Raw genomic sequence first — 18097 nt, forward strand, 5'->3', positions numbered from 1 at the left:
CGTACATAAGGCCATTTTTTTAAATGATGGAAAAACCTCAAATTTCCTCAAATTCCCCAATACCAAAATATGCAGAGCAATCCTTAGCCCTTCCTCTGTCTAACCCAAGGAAAAATAAATCCCCCTTTTTCCCCCATTCAAAAATACAAGCTTTTAAAAAAAACGGTTTTTTTCAAGAAAAACAGTGATATCTCTGCAATCCACCAATGAATTTACTTGATTATGTAACCAAAACGTGCATTTTTTTATGCTCTAAAACTTTGTAGAAGACGTCAATTCGATAAAAATAAAAACTAAAAAGTTACAATCAAAATATAGATTTTTTAGGGTCACCCTAACATAATTATTTAAAATTATCATAACAAATGATACAAACGACGTACAAAAATGGTTTCTTCAGCAAAGTGCCTCTAAATTAAATAAGGAACAATTTTCTAGAACATCGTACAATGCTGAAATTAGAAATATAGAAGTTAAAAAATTTATCTCAAAATGTAGTGGGGCCACCCTATTGCAACAAACTTCAAAATAAAGCTTAAAATATAAGCTTTGACATTGCTGAAGACACTTTGATCCTAAAATATTATCATTATGGTGAAAATAATTTTTTCCTCTCAATTTTACGACGTGGCCCAATGTGCAATGATAGATGTAATCTCCTCAAGCGAGCTAATGAAGTTTTACACAAAATATGTGAAAAACGCCTCTCCAAGATCACTGGCCTTCGCCGTGTAGGGACAAACAGCAGGCGGAACAATATACCCCAAGTCGACCAGCACCTTAGAAGAAATCTCAAAAAGAACCCAAACACGGCGGCCCTCTTCAAGCAGAGAATTGCCAAGAAATACTCCTCATCTAGCATCCGTTACACAGATGGCTCCAAAGCCGAAGGATTGGTTGGCATTGGCGTTATAACCGAAGTGAGTCCACCACTATCATTCCGCCTACCGAATCTATGTTCGGTATTCTCCGCCGAAGCAGCGGAAATATTCCGGGCCGTTTCTGAACCAACATCTGGACATACCTCTATTAATAGCTACCAATTCTGCCTGTGTGCTAGCCGCAATATCATTACCATTAATTCGCCACCCATGCATACAATCCATACAAGCAACTCTGGATAGCAATACCACCTTTATGGGGGTCCTCGGCCACAGTGGAGACCGGGGAAACAAAAATGCATACATCGCTGCCAACATTGCTGGCAGATAAACCCGGTTCATTAATCGAGATGTGCCAGCCCCAGACGATAAACTCTGACTAAAAACGAAATGTCCGCAGCCTCGGCCCCAACAAATCTTATGTATCAAAACCAACATTGTTTGTACATTGTGCAGCCCCCCCCCACTCCCCAACAAACTGTCGACCACGGGGACCCTTCCGGCTAAATCCGGCCATGCTATAAATGATTACATATTGCTGCCATCTTGAAGAATGAAGAATTCAGTAAAACTGAACTGTCGAAAATTCAATAACCGGCAATATCTGTTGATTGCAGAAGCCTCAACAACTGCTTGCACACGCTTCAATCTTGGTTTTGACAAAGCATATAGGTAAGACAGCTCGAATAGCTGGATGGCTGGTTTGAGAGCAAATTTATCATTTGCAGTAAAGATAGATATACAATGATGCAACTGATGTCGATTAATTTACGTTAGATCCCATTTCCCAAGTAAACATCATCTGTGAATAATATGTCGCAAGCACTCAAGTGATTTCCGACTTCCAACGTTTAACTTTCGAACTTACTTCCGACATCATAACTTTCAAAGAAAAATTTGAGTTTGGCACCAATACATTGCTAGAAGAACGTACGGAAGTGTGGAAATCCAACTCTGAACTTCCCTTAATAGAACTCGAAACTTCAAATTAGTGCCAGCGACAAGCTGGCTTAGTTGTTAGCGACAAGCTCGATTTTGTGACAGATAACACCGTGCAGTGCTGCATATTTATTTTATTGTCCCGTATGAATCTCGTCGCTACCAGTTCATCAGCCCTATGATTTTGGACTAAATGCACAATATATCTATAATCACTGTAAATGTTCAATTTGACAGATGCTGTATGCGTTACGTTGCCCAGCTCATCCATTAGTTTCGATTTACATCGAAATAAAGTAGCTGCAGTTACTTGATTTTGATTGGTTTTCAGCAGATAAATTTAATTTATTCTATGTGAGACACCCCTTGGAATAATGTGCAATTCCAGAAACTTTTGCAAATGGGTGTAACTGATGTTGTCCTAAATTTTTCGAACGGCGGTGGTTTCTTTTGACTTTATTTTTTTTAGTCGACTTACCTCCAACTATTGGTACAATCCTCTTATAGCTGCGGTAATTTTTAATTTGTGTCTTTAGTTGCAAATCTTATTGTTTTCATAAGTGATTCGCAATTATAGGAGCAATACCGGCACTATAAGTGCAATGGCGACAATATTAAATGAAAATTATCAACTGTCTAGATACTTTCCATTTATAATATTCATTTAATTCTGATTCTATCAGTGGCCCTTTATAGACATGAAGCATGGACGTTAAAAGAAGCGGAGAGCTTTCTGGGTTTTCGAGCGAAAAGTGCTGCGTACAATACTTGTAGGGAAACTATAAAATGATGGAAGTGGCCAAAGATCGTTAGGCCGAATGGTCACTAGGCCGAACGGTCATTTGGCCGAATGGCCATTAGGCCGAAGAAGAAAAAATAGGCAAAAAATGATAAAGCAGAAGTTCTTCCCTCCCTTCAACATTTCTTCCTTCTCTCTTCTTGCTTCTCCCATCTTCTTCTTCCTTCTTTCTTCTTGTACTTCTTGTCTTTCTTTTTTATGTTTACTGCTTTTTTACCCCTTCTTCTTCTACTTTCTTCTTCCTTTTTCCTTCTTCATTCTTCCTTCTTCCTTTTTCATTCTACCATCTTCTTTCTCCTAACTTCTTTCTTCCTTTTTCTATTTTATTTTCTTCCTTTTGCCTTCTTCCAGCTTCCTTCTTTTCGTTTCCTTTTTTTCTTTCTCCTTCTTTTTTTTGTTCGTCCTTCTTTCTTTAGTTCTCCTTTTCCCTTTTCCGTCGGCCTTCCTCTTTTTTCGTTTCCTCTTTCCTTCTGTCTTATTTCTTCTTCCTTCTTCCTTCTTCCATCTTCCTTCGTCCTTCTCCCTTCTTCCTTTTTCCTTCTTCCTTCTTCCGTCTCCATTCTCCCATCTTCTTACTCCCAGCTTCCTTCTCCCTTCTTTCTTCTTTCTTTTTCTTCTTTCTTTTTATTTTTTCGCCTTTCTTCTTCCTTCTTCCTTCTTTCTTTCTTCTTCTTTTTTTCTTCTTTCTTCTTCTTTTTTCCTTCTTCCTTCTTTTTTCCTTCTTCCTTCTTCTTTCCTTCTTCTTCTGTCTTCCTTCTTCCTTCTTCCTTCTTCCTTCTTCCTTCTTCTGTCTTTCCTTCTTCCTTCTTCCCTTTTCCACCTTCCTCTTTCCTTCTTCCTTCTTCCATCTTTCTTCTTCCTTATTCCTTATTCTTCTTCCTTATTCCTTTTTACTTTTTTTTCTTCTTCTTTCTTTTCATTTTTTCCTTTCCTCCTTTCTGTTTCTTTCTTCTTCCTTATTCCTTTTTTGTACTTACTTCTTCTTTTTCTTTCTTCCTCCTTCTTCCTTCTTCCTCTTTCTTTCATTCGTTCATTATTCTCCCTTCTTCCTTCTTCCTTCTTTTTTATCCTGCTTATCCTCCTTCCATATGTCTTTTTTATTCTTCCTTCTTCCTTCTTTATTCTTTCTCACTTCGCACTACTCACTTCTCACTCCCCACTTCTCATTCATCCTAATGGCCATTCGCCCTAATGACAATTCGGCCTAATGACCTTGGTGTATGGCGCAGACGCATGAATCATGAGCTGTATCAAGTTTAGAAGGAAAATATTGTGAAGCATATAAAATACGGCACACTTTAATGGGAATGTCAGAAGAAAGAATAGCGAAAACAATATTCAACAGAGAATCAGATAATGACCGGCGACTTCGTGGAAGGCCACAAACACGCTGGCTGCACGCGGTAGAATCGGACCTGGGACCCTGAACGTTCGGGGAAACTGGAGGAACATCACCCAAGACCGACGATTATGGAGCTCTACAATACGCCAGGCATAGGTGTATCGACGCTGTAGCCAACCAGGTATCCAAGAAGGTACAAGCTGTGATGGTTTTGTACCACCACGACTTCTGCATTGTGGTGTGCTAAAACAAGCTTCCTTAAACTTTTAGTGCAACTTCTTCCAGAGTTTCAGTAGCAATCTCGAGCATTATATTTCCACATTGGACGGGAGATTCAAACGTAATAGCAAGAATCGCATATTTGGAGTGCCATCCTAACCTGGAGCGTTATTTCGTTTAAGTTCTTTTGTAGCGATCAACTCGTCGTTTGTCACTGGCGGTGCCATATCGCCAAAATCGTACGATGGGCAGGCGAGTCCGAGGATTTTTTATGTGGGGTTAAAACAATGAGTAATATATCTGGGACAATATTTTGACTATCCTGACTTACATCTCCGGGGATTTCTCAGGATACGGGCAATTACTGTATCCCGCCCGTAAGTTCAGATGGCTACCGGCAGGGATGTGATACATGTTGCACAACATAGCTAAATCAGTTTTAAACTCATTAACCGACTATTGTGGTTAAGTTACCTGTGTTACTTGCATATCCGGATCCTCCTAAATGCTGCACAAGCCTGTCCACCGGTGGGGTGTCTGTGGGCTGCGCCTGGGGACTGACAGGTGCAAGCCTTCTGCTCTACACCTACGGAATAGTGGGCTGGTGAGTTGACATCTGGGAAAGAGCGACCTACACAGCTCTGGTCCTCACAAGAGGAAACTGAAGACGTCAGGGGCCGAAAAGAAGGACCAGGCGAACGAGGGTAGCAAGAAGTCTAGGGTAGGCGCCAATCGCTCCAGGGGCGATGCCCTAGTCATCAAGACGGACGAGGCTAAGTACTCGGACGTCTTGAAGGCGATCAGGAGTGACGTCAAGCTCGGTGAACTCGGCGCCGACATACGTCGAATAAGACGTACCCGGATGGGCGAGATGATCTTCGAGTTGAAGCGGGGCGTCTCGCTAAAGGGCGCCGCCTACAAGAAGCTGGCGGAGGAAGACCTAGGCGAGACGGTCAAGGTGAGGGCACTCACGACGGAGGTGAATCTAAGGGTTAAAGACCTGGACGAGATCACCGAAGTCGAAGAGCTCATCACGGCACTGCGACGACAGTGTGCAGTGGAGACGCCCACCGCAGCCGTTCGGCTACGGTAAGGTCCGGCAGGGACACAGGTAGCATTGGTTCGGCTATTCGCAGCGGATGCCTCCAAGGTAGTCAAGTTAGGGAGCGTCAAGGTGGGATGGTCGGTATGCCCTGTGGCCATATACGAGCAACCCGAAGTTTGCTTCAAGTGCCTGGAACCGAGGCACAAGCAATGGGACTGCAAAAGCCCTGACAGAAGCATGCTCTGTCGACGCTGCGGATTGGAGGGACATAAGGCACAATGCTGCACGAACCCTCCCAATTGTTTGATTTGTTCTAGCCAAGCTGTGAACAGCAAGCACCCCATGGGTTCGATTTGCCCGGCGTTTAAGCGTGCTGCAAATTCACAGTGCAGGTATTGCAGCTGGCTTGCTCGGCCTCGCCCGAGTGTTTGGTGTGCGCAGGTTTAGAGGAAACGGCGGAACACGTGTTGTTCGTGAGCCCACGTTTTCGCGCAATGCGTGACCACATGCTTGCCACATGTGGTCTGGACACTACCCCGGACAACCTAGTTCGGAGGATGTGTAAAGATGAAGTTGGCTGGAACGCCGTTTTATCGGCTATCGTCCAAATCGTCTCGGAGCTACACAGAAGGTGGCGCGTGGACTCAAGGATGGCTAGTTCAGGCGCAAACAAGAGGTGGTCCAAGGGTTCGGAGTCGGCTTCATGGGTCATACCGGTGGTCATGCCCTGTGGTCGAACTCGATCCTTTTATCGAACAAGTGGTCGCGCGAAGAACAACATGGTATCGTCGCTTTCGCGGTGTCAAGGCTGGGGTAGGCGTAGGCACCGCATCGGCAAGCCCCTTTGTGTGTTGGCGAACAGACCCTATCGCAGAGAGGTCAATTTGGGGTGCACACGGCATCATCATTCTTGATACCAGTCGTGCAGAGGGAAGCAGGCGCGAAGTCTACCCTTCCCACCTTCCGAGGACATAGGGCGTGGTAAGGCCACCTGGACAGCCGGCAATGCGCTGGCACGATACCATAGTGTTCTTATAAAAAAGCGAGTCACGATGTTCGATGCTGCAAGGACACGCAGCTAACCTTGAGGGTGCGTCGTGCGCTGGCCCCCCTTTAAAGCATTACTTACTGGTTGTACCGAAGGGACTATGGGCTAGGCGGCAATGGAAACGGTTTAACGGGTCGGGGATGTAGTCCTGCCTCCCTCGTTTGCTGTGAGAAGTGATCCCTAACCCCGCACTTCCTGGAAAACCCAGGATGTATGTTGCGCAGATTCCTCCTCCATTGCTTAGAAAGAAAAAAAAGAACACCTACGGAATAGCTTATCACGAACGGATCCCTTACAGTCATACAACAACCCGCCCACCATCAGTTTAGCCTTATCAAGACCCTTCTTGGTTTCAGCCAGATATATTCTATCTTTTATATCAATCACGTCCATATCTCATTTTGCTATCTAATCGAGATTTTATATTATTGAACTCTTTTCGTCTACTCGGGAATAACTCTGCCTTTTGATTTGCCACGGCTACTGGAAAGCATACCCTATGTATCACAGGCTGTCCTAGTAGCCTTACTTTTCAGAGGTACTGGATTTTTCTTAACTTTCTTAGGGGCTGTCCATATACAACGTGGACAGGCTTTGATCAATTTCAGATACCCCATCCAACCCCCAGCGTATTTATTACACACATCACTCCATGTATTACACATGTATTTACGATAAGTAGAATACTTTCTTCGGGTATTTGGTGGACTAAACCCTCTCATGTAACTCAAACACGCCCATGAACTATTCAAGCCTTGGAAAACCTTCGAACGCACTTGTATGTATGTTACCAGGTTTTTTGAACTAGTTACAAACTAATCATGCGGGAAAATTGCGTACCGTTTACGCTTCTACAAGCCGTTGATTGGCGCCACGAAGTTATATCGGAAAAGGATAAATATTTTCCACAAAATTACAGCTTTGTGGGTCGGTATGATGTCTACCTGACACGCAACTGCGGTTCATCGATTTCAAGCGCTGACTACTTGCTGGAATATATGCAGCGAGCGAGGGGCAAAATTAAAATAGAATCTCAATGGCAAAAGCTTCCCCTAAACTACGCCGCAACTACGGCTCGATAGGCTGGCATGGAATGCATTCGAAATACCGCACTAATTAATCCATATTTTTCCCATTATATCGACAAATTCCCACCGAGCGGCCGGTGCTGCGCGGCAACGATAATGCCGTCAATTATCCAATGAACCGTGGTAGAACCGAACACAAGGGCGAACACCGCGTGGAGGTAGGCCAATCTTTCTAATCGCATCTCGAGTCAAGTGGAGTGTAAACAAAAACCAGAACTCAGCGGCACATGAGCACTTTTGGCCCGCTGTTGTTGCTGGCGAAAAACCCGACTGTCTGGAATCGGGTCCGTTAAAAATAACCTCGGCTGTCTGCACTAGCTGCGTGAAATTTTCTCCTGATCTGTTTGACGAAGACGGTTTTGAGGGGCGATTACGTGGGTACACAACAAACGCAGGGTGCATAATTGCCTTATTATCCCGATCGCGACGTGTGTGCTGTTTATGGTTCGTGTATACTTGTTTGATGAGACAACGAAAGAAATGTAGACTCATAATGAGGAAAATAACCACAGGATCTGAGACATGCATCATTGGGACAATTTCTTGTAAAATGCTTCTTATTTTATTTGACAGAATCTGATGCAAAAGGTGCTTTAACTTGTGATTACTGCCTATGCGAATTGATGTTACTGGTCATGGTCATATTTGATACGTGATTAAATTCTTCTCTGGTGATGATGCTGTATTGATTAATCACTTCATACATTTAATGGCTGAGACCATCGGCTAGGTGTAATTGCGCTCGCTCAAACTCGTCAAACGTCGTGAAAATTATGTTTCGGTCTTAATCGCATGCCCCGACAAATTATCACATTTTCACCTATTTGTACCAAGAATACAGAATTACGTTACCATAAAGTTTAATGGATTCCTATTTCTCTCTCAGCAGATTAGATATAATAGCTGTCAAAAATTGCTCGAGCATCAATTTAAATACAAATTAACAGAAATTATGCCAAAGACCCTTCTCTGCCGCAATAAAAGTAACCCCAATTTGTGTCGGCGGCCGGCCGGTAGACCGATGATCCTCCCAAAAGCCCCGTGCATCCCATAAAAGCTTAAGTACAATCCAACAGCAGCAGCAGCACCGAACATAGACATTAAAGACGCGTAAAGATTAGAGGCACAAAAGCGACAAATAGCTAAATTTGTATTAATATCTACACGGTCCTTGGTGTCGGACGAATCCAGCAGGACTATCAGTGGAAGAAGGATTGGTGGTGAGGTGGTGCTAACGGCAATAAAATCCGACGAAATTATACAAACAGAACAAGGTGGGAGTGTGGCCGAAATGCACAGCGGGGATGATGCATTGACTTTTGGAATGAAATCCAGTGCCGAATTTCAAGCTGATGTGCTGGCTATAATCCAAACAGAAAATACAGAAATTTAGATTAAAAGGCTAAAAGTACCCGAAAATCGCCCCACTGTGCACGGTGGATGGGCGCGGGGTGGTTGAGCGCGCAATAAGTGCAAAACCATAAAGTCGGGTGGCTGCGGATTCACCCCTCTCGCCGATAAAAACACAGAGTAACAGAAACGAACGACTACACGCACAAGAAGTAAAAAGAAACACACAAACGGTTGTTGGCCGTGGAAAACGCGAATGGATTCGAATTACTCACCCCAGGTGAAGTCTGCTTTTCATGTAACGCGCTCTGAGCGTTGATAGCGTTTTCTGGACTGAAATACGTCAAAAACGCACAGCCTGAAACGAAAGGAAAGAGGAGTAAAGTTACGATCTGTGTTCGAACAAATGATTATAATGGGCAGGGGTGAGATACGAACGAATGGGGGTGGGTGGTTTTTGCGTTCCTGCAGGAGGAATTCTCCCCTCTTTCTTCGCAGAGCACACACACCTGCTGATGGCAGTTTGGCTGTGAAGGATGATAATGAAAAAAGAAATAAAAGAGTGAATTTTTACTAACGTCTGATTATGTGTTTCAATTAAATCCGAAAAAATATGCTTCTTTTTATGGTCCTGATGTTTTTACAAATATACCTTTCTATGTTGATATTGCACAAGTATGATGTGTTTGGCACATATGTTTTGAAAAATGCTTTGGTCATAACTTGGGAAAAGCGCTGGAGGGGTTAGACTCTCCATCTTCCACCGCTTTTGAAATGTGTTAGAACCAGAATGTCTACATTGAAAGTGATTGAGGTAAGCGTGCATAATTCTCCCGTATCTCAACTTCCGGGAAATTTACAGTGCTCAACTATATGGTCAGGGTTCTGCTAAACATCATCAGATGCCTTTTTGAATGTCCACCTTCATTTCATTTACTTAGTTTACATATAAACAGATACCACTGGATCAACAATTTGACGCCACAATACACAAATCCTCGAATGCGCCCCACGTTCGTACCTGCCGGATCGGAAACGAATACCAACTTTGCAGGGTTGCTGTCCGGCATTCTTGCAACATGTCCTGCCCATCGTACCCTTCCGGCTTTAGCTACCTTCTGGATACTGATACTGTCATGTACAAGTCGCCAATAAGACCGGTTGTCCTCTACGGACATGAAACATGACAATGCTCGAGGAGAACTTGCAAGCACTCGGAGTATTCGAGAGACGGGTGCGTAGGATCATCTTTGGCGGTGTGCAAGAAGACGGTGTGTGGCGGCGAAGAATGAACCACGAGCTCGCCCAGCTCTACGGCGTACCCAGTATCCAGAAGGTAGCTAAAGCTGGAAGGGTACGGTGGGCAGGACATGTTGCAAGAATGCCGGACAGCAAACCTGCGAAGATCTGCCGGCACAATTCGACAGAAAAAATGGTTTGCTCTAACAGCTCATTTGAGCATGAGCTTGAGCTTGGTTGACTGCTGGTAGTTGCTACTCCATTATGACCAGATCAGCTGTTCTTGCACAGAGAACCAACAGATGTTTGATTAGATTAGATTAGCACACATCTTCAATGTACAAGTACTGTTGATCTCATTTGTTAGGTCATACCAGCGCCTGCCACGTCAGAATGCAAGTCAATGTAGGGATGGGGGAGGAAATGATGATCCAATCACTCGCGCACTGCAAGCCGAATATACCTCTGCACTTGCCACGAGTTCATACGGAATTTATTGGAATTTTTGTGTTAGGTTCGAGAGGCATAGGTCCGTCTTGGTTGACGAACTACCATTGTGATAGGGATAGGAGAAATCAACAGATTTTTTTTGATTTTCTAATTGGATATAGGAAACGAGTTCATTTCCAATTCTAGCAGCTACTGCTTGAACAGTCAAGTTAAAGGTAAAGGATAGTAATGGAAACGGTATGAAAGGCTATTTCCATTTCTAGCGATTGCTCTAACAGCTCATTTGGCTGAAAAAGTCAAATGACCAAAATGATCGTTTGGCCGAAAAGGCCGTTTGGTATGAAGAGCCATTAGGCTCGAAAATTTTCTTTCTGCATAACAAACATTTAGGTTAAACGGCATTTTCTGCCAAATGACCTATTCGGCTCAAGGGCTTTTTTGACAAAATGACCAATTCAGCCGAACTACACTTTCGGCCGAATGTTCGTTTCGGCCAAATGATCTTTTCTGTCACAAGACCATTTCGGCAAATTGAGCTATTCGGCCAACTGTTTTTTTTTGAGTCAAAGGAAGTGATCTACCAAATGACATTTTCAGCAAAATCATTTTAGACTAGATGGGCTTAAGCCAAATGGTTTGTTTGGTTAAATGACATAGTATACCATACAACTTGTAGCCTTACCGACAAACGATTTTAGATATATGAGCTATAGAGGACTATTTTTGGTCATATAAGAGTTTTAAGAAAATCATTGGTGTTTCCACGAAAAATTCTCTGGAGTTCTAACGTGATGTTCTAGGGTTCAATCGGAAAAAAAATCTACAGGAATTCCACTGAATCTTCTTAAATGAATTTCAACTATAAACATTGTAAAAGACCCCAATTCACCAATCAACTTACCTCAACGAACTGAGCAAATGCCTGCTTGTCCGTGTGTATGTGTTTGCGAAGTGAGCAGTAAGAAGTGGGAACTAAAAAGTAACTAGCAAGAAGTGTGAAGTGAGGAGCGAAAAGTGGGAAGGGAGAAATGAGAAGTGAAATGTGAGAAGTGAGCGAGAAGTAAATAAGAAGTGAGATATAAGAAGTGAGAAATGAGAAGAGAGGAGTGAGAAGTGAGAACTAATAAGTAGCGAGAAGGGCGAGGTGAGAAGCGAAAAGTGAGGAATGGAAAGTGAAATGTGCGAAGTGGGTGAGGAAGAGTGACAAGTAAGAAATAAGAAGGGAGAAATGGGAAAAGAGGAGAGAGAATTGAAAACGCGAAGTAAGAAGTAAGAAGTGAGAACTTAGAAGTAAGTAGTGGGACGTGTGATGTGATAAGTGAGAAATGAGATGTGAAATGTGAGAAGTGAGCGTAGAGAAAGTGAGAAGTAAGAAGTGAGAAAACAGAAGAGAAGAGTGACAAGTGAGAAATGAAGTGAATAAGAAATGAGAAATATGAAGTAAGTAGTGAGAAGTGTGAAGTGAAAAGTGAGAAGCCAAAAGAGAATCGAAAAGTGAGAAGTAAAAAATTAGAAGTGAAATATGAGAAGTGAGCGAGTCCCTCGATCTTCATTCCTGTTATGGACATGGTTGAATACAAATGACGAAAAAAGCTAGTGTCGTGGATGTAGATCACGTGGTCTTGACTCAAAGATAGTTTGGATGACCTAGGATATCCCAAAACCATCTTGCCATGTCCGTTGATCTTCACTAATATGTTATGGATATGGTTGAATACAGATCCAAGCTTGGAGTGACGAAACAGGCTAGCATGGTAACTGTATATCGCAATTATGGACTCAAGGATTGTTTGGATGATCTGGTACATCCCAAACAAATATTTTTGGCAGCAAAATAAATTTTACATGAAGAATTACAAATATTCCATAAAAATACAAACAATGACAGTAAAGAAATCAGGGTATGAACAATAAACAAATAAAAAAACTGAGAACTTTCCACAAAACAAAAATAAATTAGCACTTTTAAAATAGAAAATAGCAATTGTAATAGAAGAATTTCGCTACGGGACGAGCCTGCCTTGGGCTAAAAGTCTCGCTAATAAAGAAATAAAAAAAGAATTTTGCTTAAATAAATCAAAATGTTGCACGGATTTTTCCAAAAACAATTTTTTTAAATATAAATGAATATTAGCAATAAATTTTTTTTTCGAAATACTTGTTTTTTCACCATAAAAATAGAAAAAAAAATCCTTAAATTATTCAATAAAGAAGAATAAAAAATTTAAAAAAATACATGAAGAAATACAAAAAAGTAAGAACATTGATAAACCTTTCCATGAACTTCAAACGCTTCCAAAGAAGGGGTCATCTATGGTCCAGTTTTATTGCTTTTTGCCTTTCTCGTATACTAAGTATTCGTAATAGCTATATAATCGCTACATAAACAAACTTTTTATAGAAGGCCGGATCGGACAGTGGACTTAGAAGTTACTACCAAAATATTTTTTTATGGATAAGTACGTAAAAATTCAAGTTTACTTTTTTGCACTTACCCGCAACCGATTTACTTGCAACAAATTGCATTCGACGGAGAATCCTGTCTCATCGTTTTAAAAATTTGCCATATCGGTCTATGGGCTTAGAAGTTATAGCCAAAAAACATTTTCTCTAGACACAAATAAGTGGAGAAATTCTATCCTTTTTTTCGGGCACTTATCTACCGATTTACTTGCAAAATTTAGCATTCAACGGAAAATCCTGTCCTACTGCTATTGTAATATAGTCTGACCAATAGTCAGAATACTCGCAATAAGTTGCATTCGAACACAGAATCTTTTCACTTTGGTTCCAGATGAAATTTTTCAGTGCTGTCCTGACTGGTCAAAATATTTTTTTTTAAGCAAAATGCATTTTAATTTTTTTTCTGGAACCTATCCTAAATACATTTACTCGCAACAAGTTAGCTTTGACGAGGAACCTTTCCACCGCCGGTGATGTCTGGTTGGCGCTGCGATGCAATTGTCCTGCCTATTTTCCGAGAAAACCAGACTTCAGCTGGTCAGAATACGTTTGCATGGAGTCCGAGGCCCTGCCCCTTTGGGAGCCGTATCATTGGCATCGGCTTGCTTGCTCCGCCTTTCTTTTGTTCGATGTCAGTGCTTTCGTACATAATCAGGGCCTCTCTTCTTCTTCTTCTTCTTCTTCTTATTCTTCTTCTTCTTCTTCTTCTCTTCTTTTACTTCTTCAAAGTGCATCGCTTGGCGTCGGCAGCAGCGCAAGCGCTCTTCGGAGGGGGATGGTGCGAAAATTGATTCGCATGGATGGTGTCTATTGCGTTTTAGCGGTAACTTATCGAGTGGTTGACATTGGGGTCAATAGCAATAAAATGAAATTTTCTCTAGATTCTGCTTCGGTTTTGTCGCTGCTTGTGAGTGGGAAGGTGAATTACTGAAAACAAATGGGTTCTTTTCAGAATCATAATTTCACACGAGAGAAGATCGAGCCGAGACAAATATTTTTCAAAGTACAAAACATAAGCTGTGTTGCTGCTTGTGATTGGATAGGCGTATTGTGGCAACCAAATTGGTTCTTATCATAACCATCATATTACATGGGAGAAGTTTGAGCTGAGACTGAGATAGTGTGTTTTGTATAAACATATCCTAAACACATGCTACTTGAATTTTATACTATTATGCTATTGTTGTTTATAGTACGCTTGGCCATAATTTTTCATTTAATCTTTTATGTTTTTACATGTCTTATTGTACTTGGTACAGTCATTTTAAATGCGAATGCATCTTTCAATTATGTATATCTGTCTGTCAATAGGGATTAATGTTCCCGTGTTACAATTTCTTCGAGCAGAATTCAACTTAATCCGTGCTGATACAGTTGTTAACTCTGATCATGAAGATTCCGACGCCGGTGAAAATAATGTGATGCAGTCCGCAAGAGCAGATGTCGATGATGAGCATGGCATGGTGACGTTGAAGAAAACGTGTCTGATGTCGCTGATGATGGCGAACGTATTTTCTTCACTTTTAACACAAGACAAACCCAATTTTGATCGGGTCGATCGGGAGTTCCAGAAACGATTCGTGGAAAACGATTTCGGTTGCGCATGTGATGTGTGTGCTAGAATCTGGTTCAGAAATGATTTGAAACCAATCTCCAACTCACATGCAGTCGTGTTACTTACGACAAATTATTTCGACACGGTGGAAGGATTTTCGGCGTGTGCTACGTGTCGAACAAGCCTGAACCGCGGATCAATTCCCACATTGTCGCAATCGAATGGCTTTACATATCCCAAGTTTCCGTCCAATTTGCCTCCGCTGGACTCACCCACCACAAGACTGGTGGCTCCCAGGATCAATTTCATGCAGTTTTGTCTTTTGCGGTATACTACAGGTTTGTGGTTATTTTACTTAAGTTATTTTACTTAAAAATTTATTACTTCAAATAAATGTATGATTTATTTTCATTAACATGCAACAGGTAGTTTGGCAATTATCGGCCAAATTATCAACATTCCAGTCGACGTGGCCCAGATGGTAGACGAACTTCCCCGCCAACTGGATGACGACTATGCTATCAACGTGTGCATCAAGAAACACTTCATATTACACAAATCAAGTTACTTGTCCGGCTACGTGAAGAAAGGTACCCTTAAAGCATGGCTGAACTATCTGGTTACTAAACCGCTCTACAGGCGGAATGGAATTGTTTTCAATTAAGAAAATTTGGCTGCGATCGGACAAACAGAGCAGACGGATATTTCGGAGGACCGTAGGGCATTATCCTTAAAGTCTTCGATGAAATGAACGAGATAGAAATGATGATTGGACAACAACATGCACTCATGTGGAATAAAGACAAGTGTCTGGATCATGCACAAAATCAGAAACCGCTTTCCATTATCTATGATGAGTTTGCTGAGGAGCTGTCTTTCCTCGATATTGTCGGTGTAGCACCAACTTAGAATTCGGAAGTCAGGGTATCGGAAGGATTAAACAATACCTTTAAATGCATGGGCACTGCCAACATAACAAGGGCGCAGTCCGCAATACCGCAATATCAACGCCAAGGAACATCTTCAGAATTTCAAAATAAAATGTTTACACTTCACGTAATCCTACGTCCAATTGGCAGTCGAGTCTCGGATACAACCTTCTACTTTTTTCGCAAGCTGCCATAAAAAACTGATTCGACACCGGGAATCGAACCCAGCCACCCTCAGTCTTGCTTTAAAGCCGCGCATCTAACCGCTAGGCTAAGGAGGGTCCCTACACATCTACACATAAAAGATGCAAAGCCAGAAACTCGCCAAGTACGGCTATCATTTTTCTTTGGCAATGTAATACATTCGAAAGGTCAAAGAACGGTCGATTTCCCAATCGGAGCCAATTGGAACGGAAAACTCACCACCCTTCTTACCTCGATATCGGCGCAAAGCCGAGTCTAACTTCTTCGACCAAATCAACCAACTAACGAAGCACCCCACAATTCACATTAAAAAAACCCAACGAAATGGCAAAATTGCTAACCAATAAAACCAACCAGTCAGCGCTGAAACGGCCGCCGCTATGAAACCGGAGAATGATGCTAATTGATTGTGAAACGAAAATTGGCTTGTCTGACACGAAAAATTATGGGCTCGTATACTTACCGGCACCGGTTCACCGAGAATATTGTCATTTTATTGATGGGGATTGACGTTTATTTTTGCTTAGAAGCGGAGCAGCCCTCAATTGGTTGTGATTAGTTGTTATTGCTAAGTAAGTTAACGAAGTGGAAGTAGCTAACGTCCCTGTTGTGATGTATGCGAAATGCGAATACAAAATAAATCGTAGGGTCGGCGTAACAGAAAAGAATTATGTTCAACTGTCCTGCAACACATTGGTCAAGAGCCATTTGGTGAATTGACGGAGCAGCACTACATCCGAATTATCGTTTTCCTTCTCATCAAAAATGTAGTCCTGGACGGGACGAAATAACCAAAAACTGCTCGACGGTCCTGTCTATAGGAGATGAGTGACAAGACAAGTTGGAAAAGCCAAACGACAACGATTGTTGGCAGTTGGCATTCGAGCTCGCATTGAATGGCAGAAATAGAGCGTACAAAAGTGTCCTTTCCACTGGACAGGAGAACCATCTTCGTTATTGTGAATGATGAAAAACACCTCTTAGTTTGATCATGATGGCGACAATGCCATTGTTATCTGATGGATGTATAGCGAGTTTCTTCAGTGGGTAAACGAGTGCGCCACCATCATCGCCGGTCACAGTTTTTGGAATTACAGCGCTGCCGAAATTGTATGCATTCGGCGCACCGCTATTTATAAGATTTTTTCATGGAAATTGAAAATTTTCGTCGTTTTTTTAATGGACATGAAGAATTTTTGTGGTACATTGAATGCAATGTCTCGGTGGCATTTAAAAGAATAATTTTTCGATGACATTCAAAGAAATTTCTCGTTCAGAAGAATTTCACGGATCCTAGGACTAGAAAATTCTTTAATAAAGACAAAGAAAATCAAGGATAAATATAAAAGAATTCTTGGAGGATGTACAGAAACTTTTTTTTTGGAAAGTACAGTTCTCAGAAAAAATTTCCTGAGCCATTCAAATAAACTTCCTTGGGAAATTTAGATTTTCTCCCGAATAATTTCCTGGGAAAAAATTCGAAAAAAAAATCTTCGGTTATTTATTCCTGGAGTAATTCATTGGGTTTTCCCGGCAGAATTCAAAACATTTTTCCCAGGACTTAATAAATACATTTTTTACGCCGATTCACTCTACCGACTATTAAAATGGCTTTCGGCCTGACGACGAAAACACAGTCATAGTTGTTGATTTTCGTACCGGCGCACATCTCTACCAGTGGTTAAACAGAGCTTCTCGGTACTGGATTTTATCTAATAAAATTCATAAGTTCTGATAAATTTCAAGAGCCTCAACCAGTGGAGGGCAATGGTAGATTTGAAGTACGGCAAAACTTTGAGCTATTTTTCGTTTATTTCTTGATTCAAAATTCTTCTTTTCGACAGCGCAGCTAGAATTTATTTTTTTACCGCAATCCCAGCAATTTGTTAAACTTTTACCTTTTATGCACAGCCGTATCCCAGCAAACATGTTTTTTGCTGCGACTACTGTCAAAGTTGCTGAAAATCAGCAAATAATTTGGAAAGCAGCATACACACGTTATTTTTAACGTGATATCAGTTTTTCTTATTTTGCTGGCGCACGGCTGTGCAGATGTTTGCCGAGCTGCAGGAATCAAAACTGATTGTGCAGCTTTCATTTGAAATCGGCTGTTCTGGATCATAGTTTGTTTCGCTTTTTTGCTGTTGTAAATCCATATTTACTTTTTTGGGTGAAACAAAAAAGCGGTAGCGTTACAAGCTACGGAGCCTATAGAAGGTCCGCAAATCAACAATTTTAAGCAATTTTTCTGGGTTTTCGCACCGTCCATCCCTCCCCCCATGTAAGATTTTTCCCATACAAATAGTGGAACGGTAGTGGAACATAAGAAATGTTAAACCCCGCCTCCCCTATTAAGTGCTTACGTAATTAGTGTACGACCCCCATACTCCCATTGCCACGCGTGTCACTAGGTGCAATTTTATTAAGAACTAGAGCAACCTTACCGATCTCGCTCGAGTTGTTTTTTTATTTTTATTTCTAGACCGACATTTGAAAAGGGCGTAACAGCCAAAAATTATTCCTTCTGATTCTTCGTCCACATATAT

The 18097-nt window shown here is 41.7% G+C and overlaps 1 long non-coding RNA gene across 1 annotated transcript in view; it reads right to left on the minus strand.

Annotated features, from left to right (window-relative positions):
* The window catches only part of LOC134215761 (uncharacterized), a 490502-nt gene that overhangs the window by 124858 nt on the left and 347547 nt on the right, over positions 1-18097 (minus strand). The window contains exon 3 of the long non-coding RNA XR_009980298.1: positions 8987-9069. This is a non-coding gene — a long non-coding RNA (uncharacterized LOC134215761). The remainder of the gene's footprint in view (positions 1-8986; positions 9070-18097) is intronic.

This window comes from Armigeres subalbatus, chromosome 2, assembly GCF_024139115.2.
Source record: "Armigeres subalbatus isolate Guangzhou_Male chromosome 2, GZ_Asu_2, whole genome shotgun sequence".
Classification (NCBI taxonomy): domain Eukaryota; kingdom Metazoa; phylum Arthropoda; class Insecta; order Diptera; family Culicidae; genus Armigeres; species Armigeres subalbatus.